Source organism: Mustela nigripes, chromosome 6 (genome assembly GCF_022355385.1).
Source record: "Mustela nigripes isolate SB6536 chromosome 6, MUSNIG.SB6536, whole genome shotgun sequence".
Lineage (NCBI taxonomy): Eukaryota > Metazoa > Chordata > Mammalia > Carnivora > Mustelidae > Mustela > Mustela nigripes.
The window spans coordinates 109,063,128-109,080,096 of record NC_081562.1 but is presented as its reverse complement, the minus strand read 5'-3'; the positions used below and the strand labels follow the sequence as shown (position 1 = coordinate 109,080,096).

Genomic DNA, 16,969 nt, shown 5'->3' with positions numbered 1-16,969 from the left:
ACTCATGCGTTCTTCCCCACCCCCACGTGTTCTCATGTATTACTGTCCTATTCCTTCAGACACTACCACTAATTTGACTAAGCTAGTTCCTTATTATATTTCTATTCGGGTGACTTTTTGGGGACAGAGCTCCACCAAAGCTTAACACCTTTTTTGAGTCCCCTCTCGCCTCTTAGTAAAATCTCGACTCACTGTCAAATCCAAATATCCAAATCCCTCGACCCCTGGGGTTCTTCCTTCCTTGCGTCTTGGGGTCCTGTGCCCTCCACACACCTCACCAACTTGACTTTTTGCCTTGCTGTGCTCAAATACTTCTGCTTTGACCTGGACTGGCCTCCCCCCCTTGCCAGGGTGCTTCCCTGCAGCCTCTCCACTCCGGTCTCGTTGGCCTTGGCTCACTTCTCACTCAGATTCCCCCTGCAAGTGGGCCCTGGCCCCTCCAGTGCTCGGCTCCCCCAGGTGCAGGTCCATGCACGCAGCGGGGGAACCTTTCCCGCACGGTCCCTGACTGCCCGTCCACCTGCTGTGTCCCCAGCACTTAGCACAGCCCTAGACGGGAAGCAGGTGCCTGGTGAGGACTTGTTTAACTTAATAAGTGAATAGTTCTAAATCATTAGGAATAAAGCTTGAGCATTGTGGCTAAGCCACAAATGAGTTCCCTAACGTAGAGGTGACTTTTGATGGTGCTGTACACAATGGAGAAAAAGTGTTTATTTTTCACAGAAAATGCCGGGAGAATAAAAGAAATTTCGGCCTTTACTCGGAGAAAAATATGTTGTTGTTTTTGATTGGGCAATTCAGCAGACATTAGGGAGGTCTTAGGCACCCCTCCTCCCCACCACACACACACACACACACACACACACACACACACACACACAACTAGATACCACAGATGGTTTCTACCTGTGCAACTGGCCACTGTCAGGCCTGACCGGCACGTCCGTGGCAAATTCTAGCAGTGTTGACAGAGCGATGAATACAGCACTATGACGACCCGGAAAGGAAACCAACCGTCAAAAAAGAAAAGGTTTAAATGGTTGACATTTGAGCAGTACCTTGAAAACAAAGCCTGATTTTACCAGAAGTGGAGGGGAGATGGACAGCCAGGCAGAGGGCAGAGAACAGATGTGTGTCTGTGTGTGTGTGTGTCTGTGTGTGTGTGTGTCTGTGTGTGTGTGTCTGTGTGTGTGTCTGTGTGTGTCTGTGTGTGTGTGTATATGTCTGTGTGTGTTCCGTGTGTGTCTGTGTGTGTGTCTGTGTGTGTGTGTCTGTGTGTGTGTCTGTGTGTGTCTGTGTGTGTGTGTGTATGTCTGGTCTTTCCTTAAAAGGACTGTCAGGGACGCCTGGGTGGCTCAGTCGGTCAAGCCTCTGCCTTTGGCTGAGGTCATGATCCCGGGGGAGCCTGCTTCTCCCTCTGTCTGCCACTCCCCCTGCTTGTGTTCCCTTGGCTCTGACAAGTCAATAAAATCTTTTTAAAGGGAGTGTCAGTAAATGGTACCATCCTACCGTGGAGAGCCCGTGCTTCACTCCGTGACACACCCAGTGTCTCCCCCAGAGTCCGGGGCATGTGATGAAGGTCAGGTGTCCGACCCCAGGGCAGGGAAAGAGATGCAAGGAAACAGCCGCACTGAGGACCGATTTGTGAAGGGCCTTCTGCTCCATAAAACACAACCTGGACTTGACCCTCCATGGCCATCATCAGCGGAGGACGGCAGGGAGGGTTTCTAAGGAGATGTGTGTTGGCGCCGGGAGTGGGGGGTGAACAGATGTGAAACAGAGACCAGCCGCCATGCTATTAAATCAGGAGAGAGCAAACAGGAAGCGAAACCATCCCAACGGGGAGGAACGATTTTTTAGGTGGGATAGGTAGAACTTGTAACTGTATGACATGGGAAGTGAGGGGGACCATGGGTTGAGAAATTTACACTGAAATTTTTTTTTTTAAATTGATCTTATCTTTCTAAGCAGAAATGCCATAAAAATGTGTTTTGTGTTATAACCTCACGTTCCAAGGTGAAAATGGGTGTTTCTTTTGAAACACAGGTGAAAAAAAAAAACCAAACAAAAAACCAAAAACAAAACAAAAACAACACAGGGGTGCCTGCTTGGCTCATTGGGTTAAGTGTCTGCCTCTGTGCAGGTCATGATCTCAGGGTCCTGGGATTGAGCCCCTGGTCTGGGCTCCCAGCTCAGTGGGGACCTGCTTCTCTCTCTCCCTCTGCCCATCCCCCTCGCTCATGTTCTCTCTCTCTCCCTCACTCTCAAATAAATAAGGTCTTTAAAAAAAAAACCCCACAAAAAACAAAGGGGAATTGGGGCGCCTGGGTGGCTCAGTGGGTTAGGCCGCTGCCTTCGGCTCAGGTCATGATCCCAGGGTCCTGGGATCGAGTCCCGCATCGGGCTCTCTGCTCCGCAGGGAGCCTGCTTCCCTCTTTCTCTCTCTCTGCCTGCCTCTCTGCCTACTTGTGATCTCTCTCTGTCAAATAAATAATAAAAATAAATAAATAAATAAAATCTTAAAAAAAAAGGGGAATAAAAACCCAGTTTTTCTTTTATTGTGTAAATTTTATTTGTATTTTCACTGCAGCACAGTTCACTTTCAGCGTGATATTAGTTTCAGGGGTACAATGTAGTGATTCAACACGTCCATCCACCGCCTGGTGCTCCTGCCTCCCCACCACCCAGTCGCCCATCCCCCACCATCTCCGTGCTGCTGACCAGCAGTGGGAGCTTCACAGTGAAGAGTCTGTTTCTTGGTTTGTCTTTTTTCTCTGTTTGTCTGTTTTGTCTCTTAAGCTCCACATCTCAGTGGAATCATATGGTGTTTGCCTTTCTCCGACTGGCTTACTGCATTTAGCCTAGTACCCTTCCGCTCCATCCGTGTTTGTGCAAATGGCTAGATTTCGGTCTTTCCGATGGCTGAGTAATACCCCACTGCACCCAGACCACGTCTCTTCATCCATTCATCTGTCAGGAGACACTTGGGCTCTCTCCACAGTCTGGGTGTTGCGGACATTGCTGCTGTGAACATTGGGGTGCAGGTGTCCCTTCAGATCACTCTGCTTGTATCTTTCGGGATAAAGACCCAGTAGTGCGATTGCTGGGGTGTAGGGTAGCTCTACCTTTAACTCCCTGAGGACCCTCCACACTGTCTTCCAGAGCCTCTGCACCGGCTTGCATTCCACCAACACTGCAGGAGGGTCCCCCTTCTCTGCATCCGGGCCAGCACCTGCTGTTCCTGGTGCTGCTGATTTTAGCCCAACAGGTGTGAGTGGTATCTACAAAGAGCCAGTTTTGACTGAAGAAGGATCACACTGTGTGAGTACCAAAGAGGAGATGTCATTTCAGTATAAAGATGTCATTTCAATAGGAAGTATTCTCGGATCGCTTAGGTTACTGACCTTTTCCGTAATTTAGGAAATTATCTATGTGTCAAAATGTCTGCTTGAATGTTGACACAGGCAAAAACGGTGGAAGTCTACCACCAGCTTTGGAGAGTTCCCCATCTTCCCAAGGTGGTCTGCAGCGCTGAGTTCAGCCGTGGGGAGGAGGGGTCCGGGCCCAGGAGTGGACAAGTGCCGGGAAGCAGGCCCGTGGCACTGACAAGGCCCCCCCCCCGACCCGCCAGTCCTCTCCGGAAGGGAGCTCCCAATGCTCGATGTCCGCGCTCTCCGCACTGCGGGACGCTCCACTCTTCCTGCCCGTTACGAAGTCATTACAACGATTTTACTTTTTAATTTACTTAAAAAAAGATTTTTATTTATTTGCAGAGATCACAAGCAGGCAGAGAGAGAGAAAGAGAGATTGAGAGAGAGCGAGAGGGAAGCAGGCCCCCGACCAAGCAGAGAGCCCGATGCGGGGCTCGACCCCAGGACCCTGAGATCCTGACCTGAGCAGAAGGCAGCGGCTTAACCCACCGAACCGCCAGGCACCGCCCCCCCTTTTAGAATATTTTTATTTATCTAAAATGATTTAAAATATCATTATTTAGCCTGTGAGCTTTCTTGCCACTTGGATGTGACAACGTATCAAAGGGGCGCGGGGTCTGGGGTGTGTCGCGGCCCCGGCCTGACCCTGATTCCGCGGGGAGGTGGGAGGCGCGGCCCCGGGGTCGTCGGGGTTGGCTCGCGGTGCCGGGAGTGGAGGCAGGGGTGTGGCGTGTGCGGGTCTCTGCCCCGCGGGAAGGGGGCGGGGGGCGCGGTCCCGGTGGGAGGGCGGGGGTCGGGGGGTGTCTGCCGCTGCCCCAGGAGGGCGGGGGCCGCAGTCCCGGGGTCCAGGACGCGGAGGGTGCGGTCCCTAGGGCCGGGGGAGCGGGTGCGGCGGCCGCCGGCAGACGGGTACCGCGGAGGCCGGTCCACGCCGCGCAGGCCGGTCCACGCCGCGCAGGGTCGCCGGCTCGGGTCGCAGCGGGGGCGGCGAGGGCGGCGGGGCGGGGCCGGGAGGCGTGCGCGGGGTGGGGCGGGGTTGCGTGCGCGCCCGCGCCAATCACAAGCGCCGCCGGGAGGGGCGCGCGCACGGAAGGGCCGGGAAGCGGAGGGGCGGGGCGGGCGGCGCGCGCAGCCAATCGGGACGCCGCGCCGCCCTGACGAGAGGCTCTCCCGGGCTCCGAGCGCCCGTCGGCAGGCCGCGGCGCGGAGGGCGCGGGCGCGCGGGCGCGCGCGCGCGGAGGGCGGGACTTCCGCCGAGCCCCGGAAGCGGGAGCTGTGTGTTCTGCTGCGAACGGGAAGGAGCGTTGGGGCGCCGGAGTCGCGAGGTTGAGACATTTTCGGGCCCGAAACGGGAAGGAGCCGCCGCCGCCCGCCGCCCGCCCGCGCCGCGCCGCCCCCGCCGCTCGTCCGGGCCGGCCGCGCCCTCCCCGCCCCTCCCTCTCGGCCCGTCCGCGGGTGGCGCGGTCGCCGGGCTCCGGGGCTGCGGCGGTCGGCGGCCGGGCGGCGGCGGCGCTGCTGACAGGTGAGCGCGGCGGGCCTCGGTGCCCGCGCTCCCCGCTGCTGCGGCCGCCGCCCGGGCCCGCGCCGCGCCGCCTGTCACGGGCCGCCATCTTCCCGGCGGACGCGGCGCGCGGAGAGCGGGCCGGACGGGGCGGCGGCGGGCAGGGCCGGGCGGCGGGGCGCGGGGCGGCGCCGGGGGGGGGGGGGGGCCGGGGCGGGGGCGGGGGGCCGGGGTCTGGGGCCGGGGTCTGGGTCGGGGGCCGGGGTCGGGGGCCGCGCCGCGCCGCCGTCCGCCCGCACTGCGGAGGCCTCGCCCTGCCCTGCGCGCGGGGGCCCGGCCCGGCGGCCGTCCGGGCGGGGAGGGACGGGGTCACGGGGACCAGGAAGTGCGGCTCCTGCGGTCCGGGCGTGTCCGGCCGCCCGCGTCCTCCTGTCGGGCGGCTGCGGGCGAGGCGGGCTCCGGAGGCGCCGGAGGAGCGGGGTCGGGGGCGCGGGGTGCGGGCGGGTCAGCGGCGTCCCGGCGGCGGCCGTCGGGCGCGGCCCGTCCGTGGGAACTTCCCGTCGGCGCGGTTCGCGCTCCGTCCGGCGCCGGCGGCCGCGCTTCTGGACGCGCCGCGCGGGAGCCCCCGGGAGGGCTTCGGGGCGTCCGGCCGCGGGCTGTGCGTCCGGCCGCGGGCTGTGCGTCCTGCGGCCAGGGCACGTTCCGAGCCGCGGGCGGCCGGGCGGGCCGCAGGGCTTTCCTGCGGGCGGCGAGGCCGGCGGCGGCCTGCGGACCAGCGTCGGTGGCGTCCGGGGGTCCCCTCGGGGCTGCGGGTTCTCCTGCCGCCGCGCTCCGCCGCGAGAGGGACGCGCCGCAGTCGGGCCCGGGTCGTTTGCCGGCGGGGAGGGAAGGACGAGGTCCCCGTCCCGGGCTCTGCCCTCGCGGGCGCGGTCGCCCGACTTGCCGCGGCCGCTCCGTCCGGGCCGCAGCCCCGCCGCTGGCACGGGTCGACCCGCGGCGGCCGCCCGGCCTTCCCCGCGGGCCGCGCAGGAGCCGCCGTCGCGGGAGCCAGGCTGCGAGCGCCCGTCCGCCGCGGTGCGCTGCGGGGCCGGAGGCCTCGGGCCGGCCGGGCGGGGACCGCTGGCCTCGGTCCGACGCTCGCCCGCGGCCAGAAGCGCGGTTGGCCCCGCTCCGGAGCAGGGCCCGAGCTCGCTGGCCGGCACCGAGGCGTCTTCCTGCTCGGCAGGGACCGGTCCTCTCGGGGCCGCGCTTTCCTCGTCGTCTCGCCCGGGGTCGCCCTCGCGGGGCCGCCGTGCCCCCGTCCCTGGTGCCGTCCCCGCCTGCTTGTACGGCCGCGCTGTCCCCGACCCCTGCGGGCGCCGCGGGCCGCCCCGCTGTCCCCGTTCTGCCCGCCGTGCCCGTGCCGGCGGGTGGACGGCGCCTGCCGGGCTCGCTGGCCGCTCGGTCGCCTGCCTTTGCGCAGGGGAAGCGGGATCCGAGGCTCAAGTGTGCAGGTCGAGAAAGGGGCTGCCCGGTTGCAGTGGGAGCCGGAGAGAAAATGGGGCTGACCAGCTGGTCGGTGAGTGGGCTTCGGGAAGAGTGGCTGACCCTGGCCGCGCGGGGACGGCCGCGCTTGACTTTACGCAGGGCTCCGGGCTTGTGCTTTCTTTGATGTTTTTATGTTTTTGAAGAGTTTGTGTATTTGGCAGCCAGAGACCGCAAGAGCAGAAACAAGCAGAGGCCGTGCGAGAGGGAAGGCAGGCTCCTGGCTGAGCGGACTCCGTCCAGGACCCCGCACCATGACCCGCCCCAGCCGGTCGCTGAGCCCCCCAAGGCCTCCCAGGGACTGTGCTTTAAAAACAGTTGGGAGTTGGAGAATTTATGGAACTTCATATGACTTCCACTAATAAGCACAGGTTTTGACAAATACATATTCAAACTGTGCGGAAACAGTCTCGTGGCTTGTTTTTGCGAAGCCGTCTTCAGGGATGGTAACACACGGTTCTGAAACGCACAGTGCAAGTCGGGAGCCGCAGGTTGTGAACGGTCATAGGTAAGCAGCGCCTGCAAGGAGCCCCAAGACTGTGAGTGGATCTGCAACAGTTTGACAAGTTTTCCAGGGGGAGACCTGAGGGCCTGTTACCAGTGGGAAGTGGGTGCGGCCCGCTCCTTCCACTGTTACTTCCACGGAACGCTGCAGGTCATACTTCCCGTCCCGATAAGTAGCATTATTATTTAGGCCTTCTAATTTTAGTAACATGCTATCTTTTTTTCCTTTTTTTTTTTTAGATTTTATTTATTCGACAGAGAGATCACAAGTAGGCAGAGAGGCAGGCAGAGAGAGAGGAGGAAGCAGGCTCCCCGCTGAGCAGAGAGCCCAATGGGGGGTAGATCCCAGGACCCTGGGATCGTGACCTGAGCCGAGGGCAGAGGCTTAACCCACTGAGCCACCCAGGCGCCCCTAACGTGTGCTATCTTTATGATGGTCCCTCGAGATTGTTAAAAGCTGTGTAGATAAAGGATACTTGGAATGCTATTCATAGTATCTTCGTGTTAAAGGCACGAACGGGTATTAAATATGCTTTCAGAACCCCTGCTTGTAGTCCTGCAGACTTCTCTCATACTTAAGGATTTTTTCAGATAGGTAAAGGCAAGAGAATCTCAGTATATTCTTGTAATTCGTCCTACAAGGCCATTGACTCAACAGTTTTCTAATGGACAGAAGAAAACAAACACTGAGGTTTGTTTTTATGGAAAATGCATGGTTAGAAACAGAAACTTGCTGGGCATTCTTGCTTATGCTGTTCTGTAAGATTTTATTCCTGTGAAGAGTTCTCTTTTCTGTAAGAGCTCATTTTAGAGTCCGCAGTCAACGAGGCCCTGCCTTTGAGCGCGCAGCTCACCAGATCTGATTTGGGTTCAGTTCAGTTCAGGCTGTGCCGCTCGGTGTTGCACTTGTTGGTGTCCCTGGAGCGACTCCGCTCCTCCTGCAGTTCTTGGGGTTGGAAATTGAATTTCTTTATAGGAATTTTGAACTGTAAAGTGGAAAGTTTAGGTTCTTTTATTAGAAGGAAGAGAACTCCAATGTGGAAATGATTTTTTCCCCAGTGTTCCAACACTTTATTTTTCCTGCACGTGTCTTTAACCTCAGGAACAGCTAAGAGAAGTGTTAAGTCAGCTCATACTTCTTCCGTTCCTGTCTTCCCTCACCCCAGAACTCCTTCTGTCCCTTTGATACTTTTTTCCTCCCTTTGATACTTTTTTTTTTAAGATTTTATTATTTGTTTGACACAGAGAGAGAGATCACAAGTAGGCAGAGAGGCAGGCAGAGAGAGAGAGGAAGAAGCAGACTCCCCGCTGAGCAGAGAGCCCGATGCGGGGCTCGATCCCAGGACCTGAGATCATGACCTGAGCTGAAGGCAGAGGCTTAACCCACTGAGCCACCCAGGTGCCCCTCCTTTGATACTTTCATAAACTATCTTTTCACCATTTTTCTGTGAATCCCTCATAGCTTAGTTAATAAGGGCTGCTGCTGAGTGATGCCAACACTTTCATGTCCTCTCTCGCGGTTCGGTTTTTTTCTTCAGTGTCCTTCCTGCTTCCCTGATAGTGAGACCTAGGTCACAGAGTGCATTGTAGAACACTAGGACATTTCGTATTTAAGTCACATTTGAAAGCGTGCTACTTAATTTTTAGAGGGAGTTTAATAATCATTGAGATGAGACTTAGTTTTCACTGAAAGTGTTCTTAATGGAATTTGGGATGCATATGTATGGGCTTAAAAACTTAAAATTAGGATAGTATTTATTTGTGTGATAAAGTGCCTTTTTTATGTGCAACATACCATTTTACTCAAACTGCGGCCAGAGCTTGCTTTACAGGCATATCCTGATTGCTAAGCCCTTGTAAAAACTCCTCCGTGACTGTCCCCTGTCTAAATGAGAGACGCCCAGGGGCCCTGCTCCAGGGGCCTTGGCCTTTCTGCCTCCTCCTTGCTGGCTGGGCTGCCTTCCTTTGGCCTAAGCTGACCACGGCCTCTCCCTCGGAAGCGTGGAGTTGCAAGTGCTGTTGCCTGTGCTCCCCGTTTCTCTGGTTCAGATGGAATCTTTTTTTTTTTTTTTTTTACTTCTTCGCTCTTTAATCCATCTTTATAAGGGTATTTCAGGAGTCCTTCAGAATCCTTGCCTTAATTTCTAAGGTTGTGCTTAGTGCTTTGCTTTGCTGTTTCTGTAGTAGCTCAGGCACAGCCCCTAATGAATTAATGTAAGCTCCTCTGGGTGAGATCTCTTTTGTTTGTGACCTCTTTGGGCAGCTTAGGTCCAGGTGCACTATACAGATCTTCTCGACTTGTGATAGGTTATGTCCCGGTAGACCTACTGAAGGCTGAAAATACTAAGTTGAAAGTGGATTTCATGCACCTGACCTAGAGTATCACAGCTTAGCCTTGTTGGCTGTAAACGGGCTCAGAGCACTTACATTAGCCTGCACTTAGGGCAGAATCTTCTAACACAAAGCCCATTTGTTTATGAAGTGTTGAGTATCTGTCTCCTGGAATTCACTGAACACTGTACTGAAAGTGACAGAATGGTCGCATGGGTGCAGGACGGTAGTCAGTGTATCGCAGCTGTCACTCCTCTGATCTAGGGGCTCACTGGGAGCAAGATTGAAATTCAGAGTTTGAGGCCCGGTTTCCACTGAGTGTGTATTGCTTTTGCACCATTGTGAAGTTGAAAAATTGTAAGTCCAGCCATCGAAGGTTGGAGACCCATTTGTAGATGTTTAGTAAACTTTGCTCAACCAGCTGGAAAAAGGTGTGTCTGAAGACATCTCTCATTTTGGTTGTAGGGAAATGATCGGCAGATTGTACAGTTGCACGCCTTTGTAAACAAACATAAAAATCTTCACTCGAAATGATTGCAGTAGTGCACAGTTATACAAAATAGACAAAATATTAGTGATTTGATAGTGGTATCTAGTGCATGCTGTGAATTGGATGGAGTCATTTAATCATGTGACCTAGATTGTTCCCTTTCTCAGTCTTTAAAAACTTGCCCCCTTTTAATAAAAAATGTTTCTTGGCTTTAAAGTTAAAGCAGATTGTATTAACCTAGAACAAATCAATTACAATACACAAAAATTAAATTTATTTATTTACTTATTACAAGATTTTAAAAATTTATTTGGCAAGAGAGAGACACAGCAAGAGAGGGAACCCAAGGAGGGGAAGTGGCAGAGGGAAAAGCAGGCTTCCCGCTGAAGAGGGAGCCTAATGCAGGGCTCGATCCCAGGACCGTGGGATCATGACTTGAGCCAAAGGCAGACACTTAATGACTGAGCCACCCAGGCACTCTGGGAATGTATTTTTAAACTTCAGTGGATTTTTCCATTTTTCATTTCCTGTAGAGAGTCTTCGCTTCAGGATTTGGTAGGACTGAAAGGCAAGAGGTTGTGCCTTCCTTGAGCAGGTGTTTTTGATCAGTGAGACACTAGCGGTACGAAGACAAACGATGCGGGAACTTTTCACTAAGGCTCCTGGTCTACAAGGGATTAGAAAAGTGGGATGTTTTATTTGAAGGAAAGCAGGCAGGCATTTGGATTCTTGAAGCTTCCATCCCCAACACTTACTGACGGCTCTCAGCACCACGCTCCCTCGAGTGGTCTCGCTCTTACTGCAGCGCACACTCCTCCCGTCCCTGCCTTGTTTTTCTCTGTAGCGCTTCCTACATTATGACGTACCATGTCATTTCCATAGGTCGTGTATGGTCTGTCTTCCGGGGCTTGAATTAACTCTGTAAGCTTGAGGGTTTCTATTCTGTTCGTGGACAGGAACCCAGGCCTCTCAGTGGTACAGAGTATTCACCAAATAATTCAGGAATACATCTGGGGGCTAGAGTGGTGAACAAAAGGGATGGATTGCCCTGCTTTTTGGAGCTCATGGGCTACAGGGCAGGTGGATGACCAGATAACCTCGTATGAGAGCCATACGTTGTGCTGGCCTTGTGGGCCTCGCGGGGCCGCGGGGCTCCGGAAGGAAGAGTGTGGTGGGGCAGAGTCAGCCTGCGGGACAGGATGCCTGTCAGCGATCCCCGTGCAGGGACGCGGGCGAGTACTCGGAGTGAGGCTCAGTGAAGGAGGGCGGTCAAGGTAGCCACTGGATCGTATAGAATGTGAGACGTCTTTGTGTAGGTGAGAAGTTCTCTCTGTATCCCAAGAACAGTGGAAAGCGCTTGGAGGGTTTTCAGCAGGAGAATTACATGCCCAGAATTGCCATTTGAGGTGATTAGCTGGCTTTGTGGAGAGTGACACGAGAGGAAGGAGAGGGCACACACGGGCGGGCGTTCCGCACGGGGCCCTGGGGTGGAGGGCCCTGGTGTCTTTGCTTCCATGTGTCACGGGGGCAAAGGCCAAGCCCTGGCCTAAATGGAGAATAGCTCGCTTAGAAACTCATCCAGTTTTATTACACAGAATGTTTAAAGTGATGGTTTAAAAATATGCCTTAAATTTACTAGTGTTTAACGGTTGCAAAGTACGTTACATCAGCTTTTAAGGTGGGCTAATTGACAGATCCTTTTTTAGAAACATCGCTGAAAAATGAGAACATCCTGTTTTCAGATTTTAAAAAGCTTTGTTTTACTGTCAAAGCTCAAAATATAAGAACAAAAACAGTGATCGATTTGATACACATTTACAAGTCACCTTAATTTACAAGTTGATTGTAGCTCTCTGAACATGTGAAACGTGCCCTTTAAGTATTTTTTTTTTTTTTTTTGAAAATACCGTGTCCTTTAAAACCTGTTCTTTAAAGACTGCTTTCTGAGTATTTCTCTTTGTTGATTACTTTATGTCTGTTCTATTCTTAAATCTTCCATCTGTGTAACTCCTGCCCCACCATGCAGAAGTGTATGCCCACGGAGGTGCGGTACGGTAATCCTTTGCTGCCTGGCTTTTCCCAGCTCTGCAGAGTCATAGGATAGCAGGCACTTTTGAAAGTAGACTTGAAGTCCCTATGGAAAGTTACCTTTTAGCAATCTAGGCGTTTAGAATGCAAAACCATTTTCTCCTTAGGAGGTAAAGACATTCAAATAATTGGTGGGACGCTGGTTGTCATTGAGTGCAGAAGTTTGGTGTGAAAACCTTTTTGGATGAAACTTTCCTTGGGATTATTGGAAGTTCCATGTTCCTTTTTGATTAATATCCATAACTCCACTGCTGCTTGTTTTCAGACTCTAATGCTATTTCCGGTTTCCCTTCAACAGGTCACTTGTGTACAGACCATTGTACAAATGAGTAACTAGTGAATCAGCAGTATTTTCTTCTGCACCTCTTAAACATGGGCGTGGGGCCAGCAGTGCAGACCGAAGGTCTGCATGACGGCGGGTCTGCACACTTCTTTCTGTGTGTTGTTCTGTTTCCATTTCTTCTGCTGAAATCATTACCTTTCAGGCCTCTGTGCCGGAGAATTGACCCCTAAGGGTGAATGGAATGAGGGAAGAAGAAGATACGTTTGCAGGCCGTTTGGGGGTTCAGTCGATGGAGCTCCTGTCTTCAGCTCAGGCCATCATCCTAGGATTGAGTCCTGCATCAGGCTCCCTGCTCAGCGGGGCCTGCTTCTCCCTCTCCCCTGTCTGCTGCTCCCCTGCCCTCTCTCTCTCGTTGTGTCAAGTAAATGAATAAAATTTTTTTTTAAAAAAGCAAGAACAACATGCATCTGCCATACACATCTGCAGGAGTGTCTGTGACCTGGTGAGGCTTCCCTCGGAGTGCGGCCTCTTCCTGCACAGAGTTCCTTGAGGGCCTCCTGACCCTGAGTTTTAGTAGGTTCGGTTAGGCGCATGGACAGTCTTGGCACTTGTCCTTTGAAGTTCAGAATATGGAAAGTGTGCTTGTCACTGTGCAGGTTAACAGGTGCTCTGTTAACTCACTGTTTTTCTTGAAAATGCCAGATTATAGCTCAAGGTAAAGACCATAGGTCAGATGTTTTCCGAGGGTCATTATGTGGCCACAAATGCTATTACTGGGCGGTTTTATGAGCAGGGAAATTAAAGCTAGATCATTAACTTCCGGTTTACGTTGCCGCGCGTTGCTGTGGTAAGTTTGTCGGACACTTGGAAGCATCGTACTGGCCGAGTGTTTAGTAATGACATAGTACATTTGATCAGCCTTAATCCAGTTGCGTGGAGAATGTTGTTTCCATCAGCAGCATCGGTCACTGTGGAGTTACCAGACGGGGACGAGAGAGAGCTTCTGTTCTTCTGCCCTGTTCCTGCAGGGCTCTGAGTGCGTGCGGTAGCGCTTGGGACGGTCGCTGTCGGAGGCTGAGTGTTGGTCTGCTTTATTTTATTAACTGAGATTCGATAACTTATTTCTGAAATAACTGTCAGAAAAATAGTGTAACTCTGCAGTTCCTGTTCGAGGATTTTGGAGCTTTAACGACTCAAACTGAAGGCCCCAGAAGTGTAAAGTTAGTGCAGAGGCAGCCATTTAGCAGGCGGCAGAGTGCTGTGCCTGTGCTGTCCACTCTGAGCTCAGCCCTGCGTTGTGCTCTAATCACAGACCTCACGTAAGATGCTTCTTACTAGTGGGATTTTGAAAGAAAAAGTGAAACTGGTAAAAGCGTTCACTTTATGTATGCTACAGAATTTTAAGTTGGCATTTTATTATTTTTTTTAAAGCAGAATCTTAAAGCTGCTATTAAACTGTGTTTTTAAACACATTTTAAAGAAAAGTAAGGATATTGTTTATTATGTTAGATAATTTAACTTACTGGCTTTAATTACCTTTGGAAGGCGCTAATAGGTCTTCCAGTTTGTGTCCTATATTAAGACTGCGGTTTACATATTGTCTTTGAGAATTAGTTTGAGAAATTCCCAAGAATTTGGTGGTTTCCTTCCTAAACGGCACCTTGGTATCTCCGCTGCTGGTGCAGGGTTCTGTGTTCAGGCTTTGGTAGTGTCCGCACCTGTGTTCGTGCTCCCCCCACTTTCGGTAAAGAAGAGCTCGCACCTGAGAGAGGATCACTCCGGGTGACGCGGTACCGCCTCTCCGGGCCGAGTTTACTGGTTTACCGTCCTCCGCCGCTGTTCTCGCCCGCTCCCTGCCGTGTGCAATGACTTCAGATTTTAGCAGCCTGGAGTTTGCCTACACAATGTGAGAAATGAATGCAGATTGCCACAGTAGCCTGATACATTTGTGGCCTATGCCACACAGCCCAGCTGAGCTTCAGAAATGCTGGTTTTATTTAATCAAATTAATTAATTAATTTTTTAAAAGATTTTACTTATTTATTTGACAGACAGAGATCTCAAGCAGGCAGAGAGGCAGGCAGAGAGAGAGGAAGAGAAGCAGACTCGCTGCTGAGCAGAGAGCCGGATGTGGGGCTCTGTCCCAGGACCCTGGGATCATGACCTGAGCCCAAGGCAGAGGCTTTAACCCACTGAGCCACCCAGGTGCCCCAGAAATGCTGGTTTTAACCAGAACATTTTAATAGTACTTTTTATAGTGAGTGTCATTGGGGTCAGGGGCTCCCCAAATCCCAGGACGGAGGGAAGTTCATTTACCTTGCTGAACAGCCTCTCAGAATTATTGGAGCTGATGCGGACTCTGATAGTTTGCTTGGAACATCTGTGGTGTTGTTAAGTTCATCAGTTGAACTCCAATCCTGACTGAGTCGTGATCCAGTTATTTCTAAAATGGAGATGGTATTAGGCCTGGGATACATATCCTTTGGTATATCAGAATGAAAGATTATCTAAAGTGGTATGTATTTTTGAACTCATTAGCTGTGGAACTTAAATTCTTTTTTAAGAGTAGTGTCAGTTTTATAAGGAACACTTCATGCTAGGTGGTATTCGTTGCATTTCAGTATTCCCTTTTAGCATGGTCATGCTGGGAGGTGTGAAAGCAAGCTCAGGTTGTCACACCTGGCCTTTGAGCCCTGTGCTCAGGCTCCGGCTGCTACTTTGTGAGTCAGGGTGGTGCTTCGTGGCTCCTGGTGTCCGGCCTTTGCCTAGTAATTAGTTATGACTGCATTGGTGTTTAATCGTGCTGTATGCCGTACCTGCCCTCAACACGCCCACGGCAGGTCAGATGAGCGTGCCCAGTGTCGCTGCCCGGTTAGTGGGAGTCAGGGTGCTGGGTGCTCCTCGAGTCGCTGCTCTTGATCTCCTCCTCAGATGTCCAGCTTGCTGTCCGTAAGGTGGACTAGGGGGTCCTTGAACTTCCTAGTCTGTGTTTAACATTCAGGTATATGTCTGTTTTCCCTGGGGAAGGGCTCAGCTTTCAGCACATTTTCAAAAAGATATTTGACCTCCACCTTCAGTACAAGTCATAGTTTTAGTGTGTTTGCCACTTGGAAGTTCAAGGATTCGTTGTTATTTTTTTAGTTAAATGTGGTTTTTTTATTGTGAGCATCACCGTAGTTAACTCTTCTGCATGCTCAGATTCCAAGTACACACATATGCACACACACATACAGCATCTCGAGAGTATTTGAGATGAAATGAAAATGAACCCACAGTAATTTTGCCCCAACCTAAAAACACTGCCTTTTCCTACATTAACACATTTTTATAGTATGTAGCAACAGAGGCTTTTACTGGGCATCATCATTTTATTTATTTTTTTTTTTTTAAATTTTTACTTATTTATTTGACAGAGAGAAATCACAAGTAGATGGAGAGGCAGGCAGAGAGAGAGAGAGGGAAGCAGGCTCCCTGCTGAGCAGAGAGCCCGATGCGGGACTCGATCCCAGGACCCCGAGATCATGACCCGAGCCGAAGGCAGCGGCCTAACCCACTGAGCCACCCAGGCGTCCCTGGGCATCATCATTTTAAATACCAAGAATTTCTTCTCATGTGTTTATTGCATGAAAAATGCAGTGACTAAACAAACACGTATCTGCTGAGGTTTTGTTCTGTTAGGTTCTGTGTCAGAAATACAGTGACCGAGAAGGTAGACTTTCCTGCCTTCCCAGCACTGAAGAGACCGTGTGCATTTGGCGTACACCGTCCCTGGGTGTGAAGGTCTCGCAGCCCAGGCAGTGGAGAAGATGGGCAGTCCCAAGTGCGGGCCTTTGGGGATGAAAATGACGGAGTGGAAGACCATCTCCTGCATCAGAAAAGTCATCTACAAAGAATTGGTGTGGGGTTGGAGATGCAAAAGAAGTTGGGGTGGTAATTTGGTTCAGAGATGATGGTTATCTGAGTAGTTTTTATCAGTAATAGAGATCGGGAGACAGATACGGGCTTATTTGAGAGGAAGTTCAGACTGTTTTGTAGATTTCTGGATTGGGCAGCTGGGTAGATGATCTCTTTCCTTGAGACGGAGGGATTGTCAGTTTTTGTTTATTTGTCTTAAATGAGAAGGGTGGTGGGAATGGATTTTTTTCTTTTTTTTTTTTACAGATAACATTTTACAGATCATTTTTTTTTTTTAAGATTTTATTTATTTATTTGACAGAAATCACAGGCTGGTAGAGAGGCAGGCAGAGAGAAGCGGGGTGAGGGGGGAAGCAGGCTCCCTGCTGTGCAGAGAGCCCGATGTGAGGTTCGACCCCATAACCCTGAGATCATGACCCAAGCCCAAGGCAGAGGCCCGACCCATTGAACCACCCCAGGTACCCCAGGAATGGATTTTTTTTAAACAGCTGATTTTGAGGAGTCTGTAGTTCAAAAAAATGGTCTGCGGAGGGGCACCTGGGTGGCTCAGTAGGCTAAAGCCTCTGCCTTCGGCTCAGGTCGTGATCTCAGGGTCCTGGGATCGAGCCCCGCATCGGGCTTTCTGCTCAGCGGGGAGTCTGCTTCTCCCTCTCTCTCTGCCTGCCTCTGTGCCAACTTGTGCTCTCTGTCAAATAAATAAATAAAATCTTAAAATAAAAAATGATCTGCAGATATTTGCTTAGTTACACTGATGTTCGATCTGTGGTGTTCACTGAAGCCATGAACGCAGAGCCCAGGGAAGCACAGCTCACGCCGGTGAGCCCAGATGCGGCGCCTAGTGACCCGTGGGCCAGGCTGGCCGCGCCGGTGCCACCTGCACCCTGCCGCCCTCTTTCTCTGCC

The 16,969-nt window shown here is 52.2% G+C and overlaps 1 protein-coding gene across 2 annotated transcripts in view; it reads left to right on the top strand.

Moving 5' to 3' along the window:
- The first annotated feature begins 4,665 nt into the window (after positions 1-4,665).
- Positions 4,666-16,969, top strand: part of LARP4B (La ribonucleoprotein 4B) — an 89,579-nt gene continuing 77,275 nt past the window's right edge. Inside the window, exon 1 of one of the 2 annotated variants that reach the window (XM_059403975.1) lies at positions 4,666-4,756. The gene's annotated coding sequence lies outside the window, so the exon portion shown is untranslated. Of the gene's footprint in view, positions 4,757-4,890; positions 4,954-16,969 lie in introns of those variants that run through there. The other variant, XM_059403976.1, reaches the window with a different exon arrangement.